Consider the following 22,141-nt stretch of genomic DNA (forward strand, 5'->3'; position numbering starts at 1 on the left):
GGACCTTAAAATGGTTAAATCAAGACTTTTTTATTTAATCGACTGGAAGGGTTACGGACCACAGGAAAGGTCATGGGAACCTAGTGACCAGGTTCATGCACCTCGATTGGTGAAAAAATTCCATCAGGACTTCCCAGATAAGCCAGGGCCAAGGAGAAGAACAACTTTAGGAGGGGCCTTGGGGGGGGAGTGCTGTCATGATGCCTACCCCGGGCATCCGGATGGAGTCCATCAGCCCCAGGAGCAGGCATCCAGATACTTATTAAAACCCCAACAGCCCCGGCTGGGGGCTGTTTGGATTCAGTCCTGGCGCCTTAGGCGCCGGGCTCATCATAGTAATCAGTCCAGGTGCCAGAGGCGCCAGGTTCATAGACTTTACTTACCTTATGCAGACCATTCTGCAAATGAGTCCAAGCCAACATGAGGCCTGGATGGGACTATTTTATTACAGGGACTATTTTTCACTCGGGTGTGGTTCTGGGGAACTTCTTACCTGGGACTACTTTGCAGGCTATTTAAACCACGCCCGAACAGCAGCCCATGCTTCGTGTTATTCTGCATCCAGCAGCGTAACGCTCACCGTGTCTGCAAGTCAGCATCCAGTCTTCTGCCACGCCCGCCTCAAATCCGGAGCTCCTAGACAAAAGGAAAAGAAAGGAGAAGAGGTTAGATCACGGATATTATTTGATTCCTTACCTGATTCTAGACCCAGCACATCTCCGAGTCTGGAAAGGACATTATTTCAGCACGTGTCGCTTTGCCAGCAGCAACGCCACGTTATACTCACCAGTCCACTGCATCTTTCGACTCGGCGCTGCCTCCATCATTTTCTTCTTTGAAACCCAGCACCTGGGGGGAAAACAAAAGGAATAACAAGGTGAGCCGAGGAAACCGACAAAGACAATCTCTTGCCACCATAGGCTTACCTGGTTTACCACCGGAGGTATTATCCTTTAATTCGCTGCATCTTCCTATGCCGCACCTAGAAAGGGAGAGTAAACAGCAAGTTAAACTCATGCAACTTGTAACGGACAGTGTTTGGTAATGCAGACTCTTACCTGAACGCCATCAGCCTCCTCCAGGCAATACTCTTTTGGACCCAGCTGCAACCTAACGAGGGAATGGAACAAGAGTGAACATCGGACATATTGAACTCTTTGAACTTTATAGACACTGGAGTCAATATTCCTCCAGAACTCCTCCAGTACCTTCAAACCAGTGAAGTAACTGGTATCTCCGCGCCCCTGCATGCCATGCAGGATAGATCATTTAAAAACATAAGGTGAGGTTATCAAGAGGGGATATCGGAGGTGATTAGTGGGGAGAACGAGAACAGTTGGGGGGCCATCATTAAAGTCCATGGGTGGCTAAATCACTTTCTCCACTTGCAGGAGAATACTTCTACGAGTCCAGCAGACAAGATTAGGCGGGCCAGTCCAGACTGTCATCTCTGCACTACGCATCACGTTGGTGGAGACCGCAGCTCTGCCGGGCCGATCGACGTCCCTGTGGGAACCAGGTGAGCGTAACAGGCTCCAATCGGCGACAGCGGTCATCAACGGTGATGGACTTCAATGTGCCGGCGCGTCTCCTTGTGATTCTGCAGCAGTCCCTGTCTCCGGTCGGCAGCCTTTTGAGGGTCTGACGTCCAGGGAGCTTTGGCAAAGAACAGCTGGTGCACAATGGTACCTCATAGCTCGAGAAGAGGTATACTAGCCAGGTCCTCTCTTGGATCAGTTCCTTTAAGGCACAACAGCTTTCATATTAGTGAAGGACAGCAGCAGCAACTCTTTTTCTTCCAGTGGGCTTCAAAGTTAAGCATCAGTTTCAGCTTTAGATTCTGAACGATTTCTAGCAGTGAGAGGCCCTCAGATATACTGTTGATCTCCCACTCACTCTGCTGGGTAACACGCAGGCAACCAATCTTTCAGAAGGGCATTCAGGCATTCAGTCAGCCAATGAGGGGCACTGTGCATTCAGGCCATTCTTCTGCATCGAGACACTCACAACACAGAATGTGGAATTGGACAGGCATCGCACCATTCAACACTCCACACAGTGTTCATATGAGTTTTTGGCAGGGCTGTCTCAGTCATTGTGTCAACCACCAGTTACTAGACACCCACAACATGCAATGCATATTTGTTACACACTCGATTCAACCAGGTCCCACCTCACGGGCGTACCTACAACATACAGTTAGCGGGAAGGCTCCAGCCAGTCTGACCTGGACTGCCCCACATCATCATATATGGCACTTACACCCAACAGCCGGTCAGTGGGAAGGGACACATCAGGGCTTCCCGGGACTTCAGGAAAAATAAGGTAACAGTCGATAGAAGGCAAGAGGCTGCAGTGGCCATCTTGGTACCTATCAGGAATCCACTGATTCTAATGACAGGGCCTGGGCATCCCAAAATGGAGGATATGCAGGGCACCTGTCAATTCTGCACGGAGCTGCCCCTACCCTGCTCTGTGGGCCACACACAAGTGCCCAAAAACATACACCAGAAGTACAGGGACATACTCCCACCCATGGATGCCATAAGGCTATCCCAAGGGTCTGTTCACAAACCAAAAAGAGAAAGAGCCGCACCACCAGGAGTCCCACATGAACTCCTGCACGGAAAACAGGCCAGAACATACATGATAAAGCAATAAAGGACAAGGATAGGGAGGCCCTGTCCCTCCAATGCATTTCGAGCATCACAAAGACCCACCCAGGGGAGGAGACGACACAGTATAAAGGCTGCCAGCTCCAGCTGCTGATTGTTGGTTTTTGGAGTTGGTTATGGCTGGCGGTTGAAAGAATTTGGCGTACATTAAGAGGACTCTGGAGTAGAGGAGACTGTTTGTCAACTGAAGAGATCCCTTGCCTGAATGCAGGCACTGGCAGGACGATGGCACAGGATGCCGATGCCATCTCAAGGCAGTGGATGTTAGCCTGAAGGAAGCATGGGAGGATCACCTAATCACATTGCCTTGGTCCTCAGTACATGTAAGGGGGCAGACAAATGGACTCACTACAGGCTAGACCACAGTCTAGACACACACTTTCTCTGCCCCAGTGCAGAGAACACAAAGCTCTCGCTCATTAGGCAGGCGACAGGCAGAGGTGACTTTCCAGCTATGAGTAGTTATGTTCCCCTCAAGGAACAATAGATGTTTAATAGACAGAATAGAGGGAGAGAGGAAGGGAGACAGGGAGAGAGATGAGAGAGAGAGAGAGAGAGAGAGAGAGAGGGAGAAAGAGAGAGAGAGAGAAAGAGAACAGTGGCCACTCTGGGCAAGTTTCAAGCAAGACCATCGTCATCATAATCGTTCACCATGTTGTGGACCAGCATATTAAGTGGAACAGTGTGGATATTGATTGAAAAAGTGATCGATAGTCAGAGGCGCACATGTGCAGGCACAGAGAGACAAATGGGACGCTAGACCTATGTACAGCCGCAGAACGCGCTAGACCAATTAAAGGAAAGACTGACTGCCAGAAGGGTATAAACAGATGGGCAAGCATAAGGCAGCATATAGGTGAATTAATAGGAGCCATAGAAGAAACAGACAGACACATATTTAATAACATGGCCTTATGTTCTATTTTTTGTTGCCGCATTTAGCGGTCTAATACACAGAGACATTTTTATTATTTTTGGAAGATATTTTGTTTCAATTGTTCAATGTCACAGAGGTTTAAATTTCTTGGCACCACAAAGAACAAAACCAAATGTTCCCAGCAAGGAGAGGTACAGTACGTGGCGGAGAACGTCGGTTCGCCCAGAAGGGGATGAAACTAGATCCGACCGCTTGCCACCAATGTGACGAATCAACTTCCGGGGCACCAGTGGTCCAGGGATGAATATCGGTTTCTAAACCATCAATCAGCCCCACACCTCCAGTACACCAGAAGGGATCGAACAGATTGGACACACAAGCAAATATAACAAAACCAAATGTTCCCCGCAGGGAGAGGTACAGTACGTGACGGAGCACGTCCGTTCGCACAGAAGGGGAGTCTCAAGCGCAGAAGTCTCAACTCGCGAATTTAATGGCGTGTTTGTAGATTTCATGAAAGCTTCCATTGTCCCTTTAATTGTGCTGGATGGCAATGGGAAGCGTGGCGTGGTGGAGGACCCAACAGCTGGATTGTTTTGGCGCTTTTCAAGTGTGGTAGAGGATACATTGGTCCAATGGATTGCTGCCAATTTCAGCAAAGGCCTTTGGCATCATGGCGGTGGGGCTTTTTGCGCTCATACCGGTGTGAGAGCCGTTTGGTTGGGCTGAGTCAGACAGTGTGGCATGTCCTGTCCTAAAGGCAGTGTTTAAATGACAGACTAGTACTTATGTTACTTCCATGTGATATTTTCAACGCAGAAATATCGCGATGTAAAAATATCGCCATATTTTTGCGGCGAAAATAACACATGGACCCTGCGGGGGACACCCCCGCAACCCCAGCATCATTTTTTTATGTGCGGGGGTCACCCCCGCAACTCCCACACCTAATATTTTTGCCACCAAAAATATCGCCCATGGCCGTTCCCGACGACCATATGTACGGCTATATTTTTGCTGGCGAAAATATTACCTGATACCCTTTGTTATGTTAGCTAGACTGGGTGATCGGCAATGGCACTTCCCAAAAGGCTAGGTGATCGGCAATGGCACTTCCCAAAAGGCTAGGTGATCGGCAATGGCACTTCCCAAAAGGCTAGGTGATCGGCAATGGCACTTCCCAAAAGGCTAGGTGATCGGCAATGGCACTTCCCAAAAGGCTAGGTGATCGGCAATGGCACTTCCCAAAAGGCTAGGTGATCGGCAATGGCACTTCCCAAAAGGCTAGGTGATCGGCAATGGCACTTCCCAAAAGGCTAGGTGATCGGCAATGGCACTTCCCAAAAGGCTAGGTGATCGGCAATGGCACTTCTCAAAAGGCTAGGTGATCGGCAATGGCACTTCCCAAAAGGCTAGGTGATCGGCAATGGCACTTCCCAAAAGGCTAGGTGATCGGCAATGGCACTTCCCAAAAGGCTAGGTGATCGGCAATGGCACTTCCCAAAAGGCTAGGTGATCGGCAATGGCACTTCCCAAAAGGCTAGGTGATCGGCAATGGCACTTCCCAAAAGGCTGGGTGATCGGCAATGGCACTTCCCAAAAGGCTAGGTGATCGGCAATGGCACGCAAGAAACGTGGAAGTAGATTCCACAAAGTTGTGGCTGCGACCGAAAAAGCTTGCCCGCCAATGGTAGTTCGACAAAAGCGGGGAGCACACAACAATCGTTGATTTGCTGAGTGGAGATCCTGTGAGGGGGCATACTTAATAGGTTTTTCGTGAAGATTAAAGTGCTTCGAAGCCATAGTAGGCTCGATGGACAAGACACAAGCTCTAAAATGTAATTCTTGCTGATACTGGCAGCCAATGAAGGCTCTCCAGTACCGGGGAGAAATGGGCAAATTAAGGGAGACCAACGGCCAGACGGAAAGCAGAGTTTTGTATCGGTATCTAGTTAATCCATTGAAAACCATTCCATCAAATGCTATACCATCAAATAATAAGCATCGATAAGCATTTCCATCGAAATGCCTTTCCATTGACTATAATTCAATGGTATATTCGAAACTAGGGTTAGGGTTAGGCATGAAGGTTGGGGCTAGGGTTAGATTAGGGGATAGATTAGGATTGGGGCTAGGGTTAGGGTTATGGTTAGGGTTAGGGTTTGGGTTAGGGTTATGGTTTGGTTTTAGGTTTGGGTTAGGGTTTGGATTAGGGTAGTGGTTAGGGTAGGGTTAGGGTTGGGGCTAGGGTTACATTAAGGGTTAGATTAGGGTTGGGGTTAGGGTTAGGGTTAAGGTTGCAATATACAAAAAAAACATTACAACGTTTGAAGGAGCTGGCCAGTTCCGACATTTCAGCACTGGACAGCTCCATGTAACGTTTTAATGTTACAAAAAAAAATGCATTGAAATGCTATCTTTTACATATAAAAGTGCATTTCCATTGAAACCAGTCCATTTATATTTTCAATGGACTGTTTTCGATGGAAAGGCATTTTTACATGTAAAAGATAGCATTTCAATGCATTTTTTTGTGACTAGGAATCTTTTGTACCACCTTAAGACGCTGTATGAGAAACTTTGGCTGGGCAAGCATCTTAGCGTTACAATAATATAGAATCCCTGAGATGGATGCTGAGATTACCTGACTCCACAGTTCTGTTGGAATAAATGGACAATCTTTCTTCAGCATCCTGAGCTTAGCATGGCCGGAGCTGCATCTCGCCTTGACCTGGGGTGATACTGAAAGGGATGATGCGATTTTGACTCCTGGATTTATTACCGCCGAGACCGGGGTGGGTAAGGGGCCAATAAAGACTACCAGAAGTCGGTAGTCCAGAGGGCCTGTGCAGCTGGAGAATGGCCGAGAACAATAACTTTAGTTTTCTCTGCATTGAGTTTTAACCAATGTGTATTCATCCAGCTGCCAATGTCTGCTAGACAGCTTTTCACCTGAATCGCAATCATATCCTGCTCCCGATCTATTGTCAAAATTAGTTGAGTGTCATCTGCGTAGGTGTAGAACCGACACCTATTGGAGTGAATCGACTTCGTCAGAAGAAGAACGTAAACATTGAACAACAGGGGGGAAATGGCCCATCCCTGGGGGACTCTGCAGATCAGAGTGGAGGATGTGGAAAGAAAAGGGGGAAGAGAAAGCACCTGCGTGTGGAACGCCAAAAAGGTCTGGACCATTCAAGGGTTGCTCCACCAGTACCAATTTCTTCCAGGCACTGACACAGAATAGAATGGCCTATTGTGTTAAATGCTGCAGAGAGGTCTAATGAAATTAACACCCCAACTCCACCCTGATCCAGGATCATAGTCCGGTCAACAAGGACAGAAGTCAGCACCGACTCCGTACCCATCGCCGGATGAAAGCCAGACTGGAATGCATCGAGGATAGCCGACTCCTCAAGGAACTTTCTAAGCTAGGGGGTAACTATTGCTTTCAATGCTTTCATCATAAACACCAAGAGAGATATAGGGCGGAAATGTCCCAGAATTGACGGGTCCAAGGTGGGCTTTTTGTAAAGAGGAGATACAATATCATACTTCAGAGCTGATGGAATAGAGCCTGAGCACTACGAATGATTAAGTGCAATAGTAAGCACTGGTGCTAATTCAGTACCAATATATGTTATAATCCTCAGCGGTACATGGTCTAATGGTGAGGAAGCTTTTTAGACCTGGTCCTGGGTAGCCGGAGAAAAGGTCAATAAAGACCCCTTGCCCCTCCCAGCAGTAGATTGGGGTGGCAGGTGGAAAGTCCAACCATAGAGGAGGCCAAAATATCCTCTTGGATATTAACTATTTCATTAGAGCAGAAATCCGTGAGAGAGTCACACATGTGCAGTGATGCCGGAATAGTAGAGCTGGCTGCCTGGGAACAGAATTTCCACACAATTGTGAAGAGTTCTTTAGAGGGGTCCCTTGCTTTAGAAATACGACCAGAGAAGTAACTGCCTTTGTCCTCTAAAATTGCTTTGTTATACTCAAGGCGGGCAGCCTTCAAAGGAAGCTTGTCACTATCAGAGTATGCTGGACACCAGTGCCGCTCTGCTGGTCCATATAAGTCTTCTAAGGATGCTTGTCGCTATCAGAGTATGCTGGACACCAGTGCCGCTCTGCTGGTCCATATAAGTCTTCTAAGGAAGCTTGTCGCTATCAGAGTACGCTGGACACCAGTGCCGCTCTGCTGCTCCATATAAGCCTTCTAAGGAAGCTTGTCGCTATCAGAGTACGCTGGACACCAGTGCCGCTCTGCTGGTCCATATAAGCTTTCTAAGGAAGCTTGTCGCTATCAGAGTACGCTGGACACCAGTGCCGCTCTGCTGGTCCGTAATAGGAGCCCCAGAGCCCGCAGCAGGGGGGAGAACCAGGGGGCAGGTGTTCAGGAAGGATTCTTCAGCTTTTTGATCGTGTCAGCTGGTCCGCTGCCAGGTTGAAGGCAGAGGATAGCACCAGCACAGAGTCCATAGAAGACCATATGCGACTAGCCTCATAGTGTTTAAAGATAGCATCGAGCAGAGAGGGAGGCTCCACTTGGTTACACACTCGAGAGAAACACCAAGTAGGTTTACAATATGGAGGGTTGCAGGGACTGAAAGAGAGAAAGTCATAACGCAGTGGTGCGTCCACTCAACCTGAGGAAAATCCAAACGCCCCACACCTTTCTTTATTGTGACTACCCTCCTCCCTCAAGGAAGCTTTTTGCAGTTCTTACTTAAGCCATCATAATAAGTTTGGAGACAACACAAAAGCATAAGATATCAGGAATTCCACATGGTTTTACGACTGCCTGCTTATCAGCAGACACTGCATGATATGATATGTTATTTATAACGCACCTGTACACAAGTGTTTCCTGACACACAAGACATGGAAGGAAAGACAGAGGGAGGACAAAACTAACGATCTTACTAGGCCTTGTGTCGTTGAGATCGTGCAAGTGCGATACGCAGAGGGGGAGGGGAAGTGTCGAGGGAGGGATGGGGGAAGTGCAATCAGGGCAGCATTGCTCTAAGTAAGTGCAGCCAAGGCTGTGCCACTCTGGGGAAGTGCAAGGTGGCAGGGGAGGCTGTAGGGTTCCAGATACAGCACCTAAGTGTGCAGTAGGCCTGGTGGCAGTGAAATGGCAACTGGGTGAGACTCTGAGGGTAGCCAGGCAACCAGTCAGTGCAGCAGACAGGCAGGTCAGCATGTGCCTACTTATTAACAGGCAGTTGGTGTGAGTCTCATAATGAGGTATTAGTCAAGTAGATACAGTGTGCGGAAACTACCACGTGCAAACCTGTGCAATTCTGGACTCAGTATCCTCAAATACAACATGCAGAAAATAGGTTTGATTAAACATTGGAGTACTAAATGAATGCATACATTGTAAATAGTGCAAAGTATTTCTTCCACCAATAAGCAAGTGGACGAGGACGATTCGGGCACTCACGACACAGGTCAGCAGCAAGGGGCATAAGGTTCTCAGCCCCAGCAGAAGCAAACCACCAATCACCATCAATGGAGGAAAGATTCCAATGTGTACGTGCACACGCTACTCCCAGCTGTGGAAGGGGAGGGGCTACAGTTGCTGTTATTGAGGTACGTCTGGAACAGAGGAGTGTGATGAGGAGGAGGGAGTCTGTGCACAGGGTGTGACCAAAACCAAAAACCCTCGACAATAAGCAAACCACTCACTCTTCGCAGAGGGGGCAGGAAGACCCACAGTTCCTTAGGCGAGGATGTTATGCTGTTTTGTATTGTTCATGGTCCACACCGAATAAAGTGTGCACACTGACCCTTCACCTTTGTCATGGTGCTCATTATTGTGTATATCAGGAGTGGCATTCCCACCTTCTGAAACAATTCCCATTACTGTGGGACAGGGACATACCACCACACATTTAAAATGCTGCCTCCACCTTCTGTGGTGCATAGCCAGGCACGAGTGCCCTCTTCCCCCATTATCAGATAATAATGTCCCCATACATAATGTCCCCATACATAATGTCGCCGGGAAAAGCCATTAGCCAGGCACGAGTGCCCTCCGCCCAGTATCAGGTAATAATGTCCCCATACATAATGTCCCCATACATAATGTCGCCAGGAAAAGCCATTAGCCAGGCACGAGTGCCCTCCCCCCAGTATCAGGTAATAATGTCCCCATATATAATGTCCCCATACATAATGTCGCCGGGAAAAGCCATTAGCCAGGCACGAGTGCCCTCCCCCCAGTATCAGGTAATAATGTCCCCATACATAGTGTCCCCATACATAATGTCGCCGGGAAAAGCCATTGTGCCGGGAAAAGCCATTGGTGATGTTATATATGGTGACATTATATATGGGGACGGGTTGCGGTGATGTCCCCTGTTCCCATTTCAAAAAAAAAAGCAGGGATGGCAGGGGTGTCCCCCGCATGTTCAATGTAACAATTGACTGTTCATAATTCATAATATTATTATTTCATAATAATTCATAATATCCTGACCCTAATTCATAATATCCTGACCCCTGCGAATTACACCAACTTAGAAGTGGACAACCTTGCCGACCTTTACAACAAAACCCTTCAATCAGCCATAGACATAATCACACCTATCAAACTCTCTAAAGCTAAACCAGCAGCCCACCTGAATAAATGGTTTACCCCAGAGCTCAAAATACTGCGAAACGCCAAACGTTTGGCGGAAACTACCTGGAGAAAAACTCCCAATCCAGCCAATGGAACCTGCTTTACCGAGCATCCTCTACATACAAAACATCTATCCTTAGAGCCAAAAAAGAGATCTACGACACTAGAATTGACAACGCAAAATCAAAAACAAAGGAACTCTTCACCATTCTTAGGGAACTAGAGTCCCCCTCACCACCCTCAGAAACCTGCACGAAAGATGCAGATTGGTGCGAGAGAATCCCAAAAGTTCTGGCAGACAAAATCACCATGCTACAATCTAAAATCGAACTGAAAAAATCCACCCTAAGCCTACCACTAGATAGTAAAACTCCCACCTGTCCTCCCTTCTCCTTCACCCCTGTCTCTACGACAGAAGTGGAAAACATCATAAAAGGCCTCAAACGGTCCAGATGCCAAGGGGACTCATGCCCAGCTACCACTATCCAGGAAGGCGTCAACGACCTAGCCCCGTTCATTACAACCCTTATCAACGCCTCCTTCAAATCTAGCTCAGTCCCGAAGAGCCTCAATGAAGCGTGGGTCATGCCTCTACTAAAAAAAACAACTCTAGATCCTAACATCCCCACTAACTTTAGGCCCATCACCACAGTACCTTATATCCTGAAAATCCTAGACAGAGTGGCTTGTCTGCAAATCCAGAAGCACTTAGAAGAAAACAACCTCCTTGGCCTGAGACAATCTGGTTTTAGGCCAAGGCATGGAACAGAGACAGCCCGTCTGGGCCTAAACAACAAGGCAAAGGACAAGGGAAATCTAGCAACTCTCCTTCTGCTTGACCTTTCAGCAGCCTTTGACCTCGTAGACCACCAGATCCTCACAGAACATCTGGCGGCCTCAGCTGCTTTTTCCAGTCAGGCGACCGCATGGGTCCAATCATTCCTGGCAGACCGAACCACACAAGTCTTCTCACCTGAGGCCTCAGCCATCCCCATCCTCTGCAGTGCCCCACAAGGTTCCTGCTTTTCGCCGACCTTATAAATATCTTCACAAAGCTACTGTTCGACCGCCTGGACAACCTGGGTGTCACATATACCAATTATGCTGACGATACCCAGGTTCTCATCCCCCTCTCAGGATGCTATATAGAGGATTCCGCACAGATAAACAACCTCTATCTAGAAATCAAGCTTGGATGGCAGAACATGGCATTTACCTTAACACAAAAAAACTCGGCTCCCAACCCCGTCTAAACAAACTAGGCCCCCATTACACCTCCTTCAACAATGGCAATACAATCTCAGTAGCCTCAGAAATCAAAACCTTAGGGGTTTACTTGGACTCCACCCTCTCGCTCAAAATACAAGTTAACGTGACAGCCTCCTCTACGGCCTTCACCAACAAGCTCATTAATGCTTGCAAAGCCTTCCTCTCACCGGCCAGTTGTATCACTCTAGCCAGAGCACTTGTGCTCTCGGAAATTGACTACTGTACCACTCTCTTCCTTGGCACCTCAGAGCATAACCTTAACAAACTTCAAGTGCTCCAGAACAACCCCTTGAGAGCAGCCCTGAGCATCCCGCGGCACTCGCACATATCCAGCCACAGGAAAGATACCCATTGGCTCCCGATTAGAGACCAAATCACCTTAAGATCTCTTGTGATAGTCCCCAAATGCCTATCCAATGATGTGCCAAAGTACTTGGCAGTCAAATTCAACAAACTCACATCAACCAGACCTACAAGTACGCCATACTCTCACTGCCTCTCAATCCCCTCATTCTCCCTAAAAAAAGAGGGTGGCTCCAGCTTCCCAGTCCTGTCGGCCAAACTGTGGAATGCCTTACCATTGAACCTTAGAGCTGAACCATCCTTCTGGACGTTCAGAGCAAAAATGAAGTCCTGGCTTGCGTGCCACCACTAACTAATGTTGTTCCGTCATTTGGGCATGCCTAGACCTCTCTGTAACCCGGTCTTATGCTGCTTATGTTATATGTAATCTTATACTGTATGTGTATACTCCTGCTGTAACATGCTCTAAGTCTCCGGCGCCCAGTTACCTCAGGGTTCTATGCACGGTATAAATAAATAAACTAAACTAAAGTCTCTGCAAAAAACTGGTACTTTTTTGGCAGGGGACATTTTTGCGGGGACAAGATTACATGTAACCCTCCCCTATGCCACACGTCTATAGGCACATCGCCCTGCCCACCAATCCGGCTGAAATGAATTCTGTGACAGTTAGATTATGACCTTTGCACCTCACTGCACATGACGGCGCAATTAGCCTGCACCCACATCACCTGGGTCTCCGCGAGCAATGGAACCCTTATTCTGCAGTAGCGAGGAAAAAATAGATTACACGCTATGCCAATCTCTGTGTCATACATGCCTCATAGACCTTGGTTCTAGGTAGGTGACAACTTCCTCAACAGTCAACGTACACACCTGCACACTTGCTCCAGCGATAACACATGACAAGCTCACAACTTAATGCTATGTTTTTAGGTAAATTGATTATAGGAGTATCCGCACCCTCCTTCCTCACCCATCAGCCACCACACACCCCTTTCGACCATCTGCCCTTTATCTTTAACCAGTAACCATCCTCATCAACCCCAAACAAACCACATACCCCCCCACCATTCCCCTACCCCCATCCTCCACTCCATCCTCTGTTCATGTTAGGTGCTTGCCAGGCTAAGTGGGATTCGGGCATCCAGACCCCGTAGATACATGCCACTGGTGCCTCAAGGGCTAGATTGTGGGCCTAGCTTCTGAGAGGGTGTATGTGTCCACTGGCAATGCCAGGGCTGCATAGGAGAGTGTATGTTGCACCCACTCTAGAGTGTGGCACATTAGGCCACCCGCCGGGGCATTGCCATCATTGCCCCGTGCATCCTCCCTTTTGGGTAGCATGTATCGCTGCTAGTGGATACACTGCCTTGCGTATAGAGTGGTTTTAGCTTTCATACTTTGGTTCAGCTTCTGGATAGAAGTTGCCAACCCCTTCATGGCCTGCACAGCCTCACCCATGGCCTGACTCCCACCCTCCATGGCAGCGACCTGTTGTCTATCCAGGTGTTTCTGGATCATCTGCATTGCGCCCCTTGCCTGCGGGTGACGTGGAATGCCCTGATGACACACGTCAGTGATTTTGGTTGGGCCTTGCACAAGGACACCCTTTTCCACACATCTTGCTAAAAACCCTGGTGTGTAAGTGTGGCCTGGGGTTGTTTTTTTTTTTAAAACACAAGAGGTGATAGTTGGAAGGTTTGGAATTAATCTTAAACTCTGGCATTGCCCTGGGCAAACCTCCAGCCCATCGTTCTTTTCCTGCCAAGCTATTTCAGAAGGGGAAAGACCATATGCAAATCTAGCTAGGTCACACCAGGAAGTCCCTCCCCAACTGCTAGGTCACATCCCTTCTGCACGAGACCCCAAGCATTCCCAGATGTGCTTTAGCCTGATTGGGCCTCATCAGTGAGGAGTAGCTTGGGTCTCTAGGCCCAGCAGGCACCGAACCCATGTCTGGCCATACCCGTCCGACTCGGGGTGACTACAGCAAAACAAAAGAGGTGATGGCTGGAAGGCTTAGAATTCATCTTAACCTCGGGCATCATCCTTGCTGCGCGAGACCTCACACATCCCCAGGCATATTTTGGCCTCATTGGGCGTCATCAGTGAGGAGTAACTTGGTCACGTTAATTTCTTTTGGGGCACAGAGGCATCACCTCCTTGCAGGAGATGGCATCCCATAACCACCCTTATTGCCCTCATGAGCCTCTTTGGCACTGTTGGTGATTTCACAGGCCAATAGCTGGCTGTAGTTGGCATAGCAACAGATACTCTGGCTGCCTTGCCACCACTCACAACACGCGTGTGGTACAGCGAGCCAGTGGTCAACCCCATCTTGGCCTCCTGCCAGGTAGCTGCAGTGGTGGTTAGTTTATGTTATGTTATGTCACTGATAGGTGCATGGCCTCCTGGCGGGTCTGAAAGAGATTATCGAGGTGGGTTATGCTATTGGGGAGAAAGGGAAAATGCTAGATAGTTGTGTGGTTGTGTTGATGCCTGCAGACCGGACCTCACACCACAGTTACAGACACACATGTGGAGAGCTCAGAAGCTCTACTATTGCCCTACCTGTATGTTCCACCACACTTTGGCACGGACGTCCATCATTCTTACTAGCTTTCCCAATAGTAATGACTGGGACTGCACAGTATGCTGCCTTGTGTTGCCATTATGTGCTGCATCATTTCTAAATATTCATCGGCTATGTTTCATAGAAGTCATTATAATGATTGCAACATCATGTATTTATTTTTACATTTATTAAGCGCGCTAAACCCAAAGGCATCAAGGCGCTTGCTGCAACATTGGGTGAAGAATGCCTACATGGGTAGGTACACGTGGCACGTAGGTTTACATACGGTTTCATGCAGATAGGTAGAGTTTGCGGAGTTAATATTACATCACGAGCAGACATATTGTGCATGCAGGCACATATTGCTTGTAGATGAGCACGATTGGGGTCAATAACTTTACAGGTGAGTAAAGAAGGCCAGTGCGTGCAGTGAACAGTTCGAGACAGAGTTCAAGCAGCTCGAGATGCTCAGCCAGGCCGGTTGGAGGACTAGAATAAAGATTTTAGCTTTTTCGGAAAACCCAGTAAGATTGTTCCGATCTTAAAGGCGTGGGTAAGGTGTTTGAGTTTCTGGCGGCAATGAATGGGAAGCAGGTCCCGCCAGATCTGGTAGGCCTGAATTTTGGGATGGTGAGCAGGTGGGCGTGGGAGGGTCTGGTGGGTCTGGCAGATTCAGCTTTATGGATTTTTTGTGAATGGTGTCTAGGAGCTGTGTTTGCTAGGCATTTATGGCTGATGGCTAGTGATTTAAGCGTAATCCGCTCCCGGATAGGAGGCCAATGTGCGTTTTTTTTCTGGCTTCTGAAATGTGTTCGCGCTTGGGGAGGTTGAGGGCAGCACTGAGTTTGCTATTTTCGATAACTTGTAGTTTATTGAGGTTACGAGTGGAGTATCCTACAAATAGGGCATTGCAATAGTCTAATCTTGACCCTATGAGTGCTCTGGCGATGGGGACACAACTTTCAGATGAGAGCAGGGGTCTGCAGGCATAAAGAAGTTTAGAGGTGGGGGCAACTGAAGAGGCAATTGCATTGACATGTCTTGAAAGAGACAGTGTAGCGTCCAGGTAGAGACGTCCATCGTTTTGACAATATAGGACACTTGGAAGGTGATGCCATCAGCAATGCGAGATTTGTATTCTGGGTCAATTTGGCTCAAGGATGAGTGCAACCCGATGATACAAATCTCAGTTTTTTAATCATTGAGGCAGAGGAGGTTAGCGGCCATCCATGCCTGGAGAGTGTGGTAGACAGAGAGTACATGTTGAGAGTCCAAGGCATAGTTTCCAGTAAGGAGGCGAATAATCTGAGTAGCATCCACACAGTTAGTTTAAAAAATACCTTTGTCGTCAAGCAGATCGAAAAGGGGTTTAGTGAACATGTTGTAAAGTGTTGGAGAGACACATGCGCCTTGTGGTTCTCGGCAGGTGGCTGGGGCTAGGGGGACTGCATCGTTGGGGGCTCTCATAGTTCTTTCTGATAGGAAGGACGAGATCCAGGCAATGGCACCAGGTGAGAAATGGGCTGCTGAGGCTCGGTGTCTGCTTATGATTTTCTGGTCCACCAAATTAAAGGCCACTGACAGGCCCAGAGGCAAATCGGAGGGTGGTATGGTCGGCGTTTTTAATCTCATCCAACTGATTTTCTTAAGTCAAGCAATGCCATTTCAGGTCCATAGCCTGGGCAAAAACCTGATTGGTGAAGGGCCAGCAGGTTGTTGGATTCGAGGTGGTGTTCAATTTGTAGTTAGGCAGCGCGGTCAAAGATTTTTAGCAGGAAGGGGACAGTAGTAATAGGGCAGTAGTTACTAAGGATATTAGGGTAAAGGGTCGTTTTCATTTTAGCAGGGGTAGGACACATGCGTCTTCGAGGTTAGTAGGGACTGAGCAGTAGGCAAATAAGGCATTGATGAAGGTAACAAAGAATGGTGCCAAAGGTTCAGCACGGATGTTTGCAGCTTGGCAGAAATAACCTTGGCATCGGGAGGGGTTGAGGCCTTTAATTAATGATCTGTGTGATCTCTGATTGTGAAACTGGTTTGAAGCAACATCCGTAGCTATTATCAGTGGTAGCTGCGGGCTCTCCACCATCAGGGATACCACGCAAGGATGCTTTTTTTTCTGGATAACTTTTTTTGGAGCAGGTCAATTTTCTAGAGTTGTGTCCTATCCTTAATTCTGACATTGTAGGTCGAATTCTTCTCTTGGAGAATGACCTTGGATCCCAGTAAGGAGAAGCAAGTTTTATTGGGCTCAATTGGAAATAGGTTCCAGTTGGATTGGATGGCTATTGCAGGCCTATTGTCCAGCAAACACATGATCTACACTGGCCCTTCTTCCCTAGATGTGCTTAACCTTGCTACGCAATCTATTGACGGTTGTGTTTGGGACCGCTATGCTCTTGCAAGTAGCACTCAGCTATAGAGAGGGACACCGGTGGGAGTCCAACACTTTTATAGTCGGCGATGAGCACGATATGTCACACGGACATGCCATGAGGTATTGCACATTTCGGTTCATTTTACAGTGCGTAGGGGCATGAGATGAACATGTGGGTCTTATTTTACATGATGGAAGGTCTTGTAGGGTGGAATGATGCATTGCTGTCTATGTTGCATGTGGCCATGAACAAACATTTACAACATGCAATTTTCCTTTACAATTTCAACACATTTTGTTATCCTATATATTAACTCTCTGTAAACACTAGAGGGACCAACTTCAACTTCCTAGTCCATCAAGCTCAATCGCGATGGTTGCCTTCTCCTCTCAGGGTTTCATGAGGAGAATAAGTGACCTCTTCCGATACCCGCACCTTTGGGCTGCCCTCCTTTTTGGGCCCACATCTACACTCAGATGGTGGGTGGACATTTCCAAGACTCTGGTCTTAAGGAAGCTGCAACTTATTGTTTGGCGTTTTGACCATGAGGCGGCCAAACAGTCCATAGACTTTCATAGGGAATTCCTCTGCAAGGATGGTGTGCTCCTGCTCACTGGGCGGCCCTTTCAGATGCCTACAATCACTCGGGGCTTCTATCCTCCCTGAATTTATATCCAATGGTCAGTATCCTTCCAAAGAAACAGGTCCAGGCAGGGGCTCGAAAGACAATTCCCAGCTTAGACAACGCGTCTGCGATGTGGACTCCCACAAGGCTCTGCTCTATCCACCTGACTTGCAATGCTTACATGAGACCAGTGTCTGACCTAATCAAAACCTTCACTGACGCAATCCACAACCAGGGTGATGCTATAGAACCAGTGTTCAATAGCTTTCCCGATACAACCACAAATGACCTGTTCATGGCTGTTCAGCGGCTGCCTCTTAGCCTACCAAAAATGGATGATGTATAAAAAAAAACTGGGCTGTAACCCAGAAAATACCATCATCTTTAAATTAGGAAGCAAAACAGAATTTGAAATCCTATTCAAATGACCAGATTCACCAGCACTCAATCTTACAACTGCTAGTACAGCTAAAATCATCTTAGACTCAACCCTCACACCGAAACAAAAAAATGTAAAACCTCACCAAAAAATGCCCTCCTTCAACTTTATGCCATCAAAGAAACCCCTCATTTCCTAATTGGATCCCTGCAATACCCTTTATTTGGCTGCACACTTGCAAACACAAATGCAATGGTGGACCTCCATAGAGAGGTAAGACTTATTTATGTCCCCAATAAATGTAAGTGTGTCACACCAGCTATGACATCACTGTAGTCGCTCCCCACCGAGAAACAAATAACCCTCAAAACACTACAATAAACAAGGTTTTCTGGAGATAAAAAAGAGCAGCTATATTGTGTCAATATTTCAGCTGCTGCAATTCAACTAGCTTCAACCCCCAAGAAAATCCATCACCCGGAGGAAAACACATTCCAACATCAGTTGTTCGATTCCATAGTCGGGAGGGTTGGAATAAAATCACCTTGAATCTACGAATCTACAACAGCAACATGTTAACAACTTTATAAGCTCTCTAAAATAAGAACTGCTCAACGATTAGTTCCACTAGGTAAACATGACACTTAGGGCCTGATCCATGCATTGTTTAGCGCAGTGCACAGTGATTTTGCACTGGTGCGAAGGGGCTTTGCACTGCCAACAAATACCCTAATTCACAAAGTGGTGCAAAGTGTGTTTTGCAGTGCCAAGTCACTTTGCACCACGCTAGAAATTCCATGAATCAGGCCCTAAGTGGCATTATTGACATCACTTAAACCACCCAGGATGGCATCCTGCAAGGACTCTAATGGATTGCTTTTGCACTGCAATGCACACGTCCCTTTCCCCTTTCCACAAGACTCAGCTTCTTAGCCTGCTGTGTACCTTGCTTCTGTGTGAAGGCGTGTCCCATAAGCACCCTACAGCCAATATTCATTTTGCTTGTGTTGCTTGTACCGATTCAAATAAATATGTAAAATGGCCGCATGCGGGTGAAATTAGGCTTGTGCTCTGTGTTGCTCCTTTTCAAAATGCCTCCTAATGGCACGTTACATGGCTTGCCCACATCAACAAGGGCAGCATCTTGAGTTTTTTTACTCCATATTTTCTTTTCTTGTTTTAGCCTGACTTTCCCCCAGTAATATAGACCAGAACAGTGTGGGTGGACTGGGATCCAAAGGAACACCTGGAAATAATATTGAGAGGGTCCCCATATTACACATTTTCAACCAGCCCAACTCTTTTGCTATGGGAACATTTTAAAACAAATATTTAACCATACCAAAGAGGCCTTGGTGTGAGGCCTGCCAGGAAATCTCCAGCGTTCCCTATGGCCCAGTCCACCCCGGCCCAGTGTGCAGAGGCCCACCGAGAAATAACCAGAGTTCCCTATAGGCTAGTCCATGCCTGGCCAGTGTGCAGAGGCCCACCGGGAAAAAAAAAACAGAGTTCCCTATAGGCCAGTTCATCCCGGCCCAGTGTTCAGAAGCCCACCAGGAAAACTCTGAGTACAGATCTCTACGCAGCAAAGGTGCAGCAGTTTGCTTGTAATTCCCGCAGCAGACTTATAACAGTGAGATTGGTCCCACTCATTCCAGTCCCAGCGTTTGTCTTTGTCTTCCTGTCAATCTGCTACAATGTGCTGTTCGCCTATATTGAGATGGTGGGACATGAGTTTTTTACACAGCCTGGTCCCTACAAGTAGCTTTTATGAAAGGAACACCTTTAGCCTTCAGGAAATGGGTACCAACTGGTACATGTCCACGCCTCAGGTGATGACGCAAGCCCCGTCTGGTGGAACACTGCACTCTTATAACCACAACCTTAACTCCTCTTTTTTTTTCTTCACATTCTGATCTGTTTCAAGGACTTGTAAGAATGTAACTGTATTCTCCCATGTACCCTCCCTCCTTGAAGTGCTTTGAAACACATTGTGTATAGTCGCTATACAAATAATCAATCAGTCTTGACTTAATGTTTAGTTCTACAGTTCTGGGAGAAGAGTATTAGAACCAAGGTCCGGCTATGACTGCATTGTGTGTCTACACTTAGAACGTGTAATGATGAGCTATTCAAGTGATGCAAGGGGCGAAGCGTTACTGCCGCTTGCCAGCCAAGTGCAGAGTGGGAAGTATTCTTCCAGGTACCCTAACAACAGCATCGCAGGCTATCAGCTGCGCGCGTTGCTCGGTGGCGCGCGGCACGCATTGTGCGCACCCTTCCTGTGCAGACTCAACAAAAACGCACTTGCCCAGCGTAAACGGCTAATGGCTTCTGAGCGCAGCTCCGCCATTGTCCTCTTTCAATATCTTTCTTGAATGGGAATTTCGCCCCCGCGTAAAAAAACTAATGCATTGACGTCCAAGGCCGTTGATGTAGTGGCCTGATGGCTTCCATTCCCCGGGGGTGCGCGGAAAGTTGTTTTGTGATCGTCCGCACAAACACAAAAAGACAAACATATATATGCCATGTTAGGACTGTTGCAGAACCACTTGAACTTTCTTTCACCATCCACTGAGTGAGAAAAGGTCTGCACTGAACACATCCATAGATTTGGACAGAGGTGAATAGTGCCATTATCCATAGCATCTCGCTTTCAGGGGTGATAGCCCCCTACCCTTTAGCTAGACTTATGTTTTCAACTCCTTTGTGATTTTTGGGTTATTTGATGGTGTTTCACTTTTTGCAGACCCTTATCTTCATTCCAACTTCCGTGCCAGATTAGCTGTGCAAATTAACATGCATATTTTCCCTACCCTATCACCCACTTGCCTCATTGCACTAAAATTATTTACGCAAAGTCCCTTGGTCATCCAAAGAGTGCAGGATAGCCAACTCCGGGTCTGACACAGCAACATTTATATGAAAACCCCTCTACGACCACCTCGACCTACTCGGAATATCATACACGAACTATGCACCGTTGACACGCAGCTCCTTATCCCCCTTTCTGGTTCACACACTCAGGACTCAGCCACCTTCAACTTTGCATATGAAGTCGTCCAAAACTGGTGACATCTCAACTACTTTGCCTCAATGATGATAAAACCAAAATCCTCATTGTTGGCTCCTACTCCACGTTAATCAACATAGACCCAGCCTACAAGGAATTCACCATCGACGGAAACCAAATCCCCACCTCCTCTGCAACCAAAACCATAGGCATATACCTGGAATCAAACCTTGACATTTCGCAACAGGTAAACTCTATCGCCTCAACAGCAGCCTACACCGCTAAAGTGCTACACGCCAGTAAGCCCTTCCTTTCCACACCCAACCACCTCTGCATGGCAAGAGCCATCACAAGAGCCAAGCTCGACTATTGCAACACAATATTCAACAACACCTCTGAGCGGAACCGGAACATACTAAAAAAGGTTCAGAACAAAGCCCTCTGAGCAGCCATATGTCTCTCCAAATCTGACCGCAGAAGCATGAAGAAATGCACACTGGCTACCGATCCGTGAAAGGATCAATTTTAAAACACTATCCTTAGTCTACCGATGCCTCTCTAACAGAGCCCCGACCTACCCCCCACACTGCGTGGAGTAAAACTCCCCCACCCAAATTCTTAGATCTGCGAACTCTGTCACTGCCTCAAGATACCCAACTGCAGTCACCTCTCGGTGGGGGCAAGAGCTTCACAGTCGTGACTGCCAAACTTTGGAACAATCTCCCACCAGCCCTCAGAAAAGAACCGGCCTAGTGGACCTTCCACAAAAACGTAAACACCTGCCTTTTCAACTAACACAGCTCCTCCTAAGACTTGTCACTCACCCTGATGCATTTCTCCCCATTTTTCTCTCCCTCTCTTCTTCTTTTTTCCCTCAATGTAACTAGTGCTCAGATACCTGAGGGTGTTGTGTGCTGCAATAAATGCAAACATAAATACAATAAATACCTCTAGCAGGGGGCGAAGCACCCCTGGGCCTGGGAAAACAGAAAATCCCCTGGTCATCCAAAGAGTGCAGCAAGATAGCCAACCTAGGGTCTGACACAGTAACCTCTAGCAGGTTTCACTGGGCCTGGGAAAACAGAAAATCCCCTGGTCATCCAAAGAGTGCAGCAAGATAGCCAACCTAGGGTCTGACACAGTAACCTCTAGCAGGTTTCACTGGGCCTGGGAAAACAGAAAATCCCCTGGTCATCCAAAGAGTGCAGCAAGATAGCCAACCTAGGGTCTGACACAGTAACCTCTAGCAGGTTTCACTGGGCCTGGGAAAACAGAAAATCCCCTGGTCACCCAAAGGGTGCAGTAAGATAGCCAACCTAGGGTCTGACACAGTAACCTCTAGCAGGTTTCACTGGGCCTGGGAAAACAGAAAATCCCCTGGTCACCCAAAGGGTGCAGTAAGATAGCCAACCTAGG

The sequence above is a fragment of the Ambystoma mexicanum genome, chromosome 13 (genome assembly GCF_040938575.1).
Source record: "Ambystoma mexicanum isolate Mex_15411 chromosome 13, UKY_AmexF1_1, whole genome shotgun sequence".
NCBI classification, from domain to species: domain Eukaryota; kingdom Metazoa; phylum Chordata; class Amphibia; order Caudata; family Ambystomatidae; genus Ambystoma; species Ambystoma mexicanum.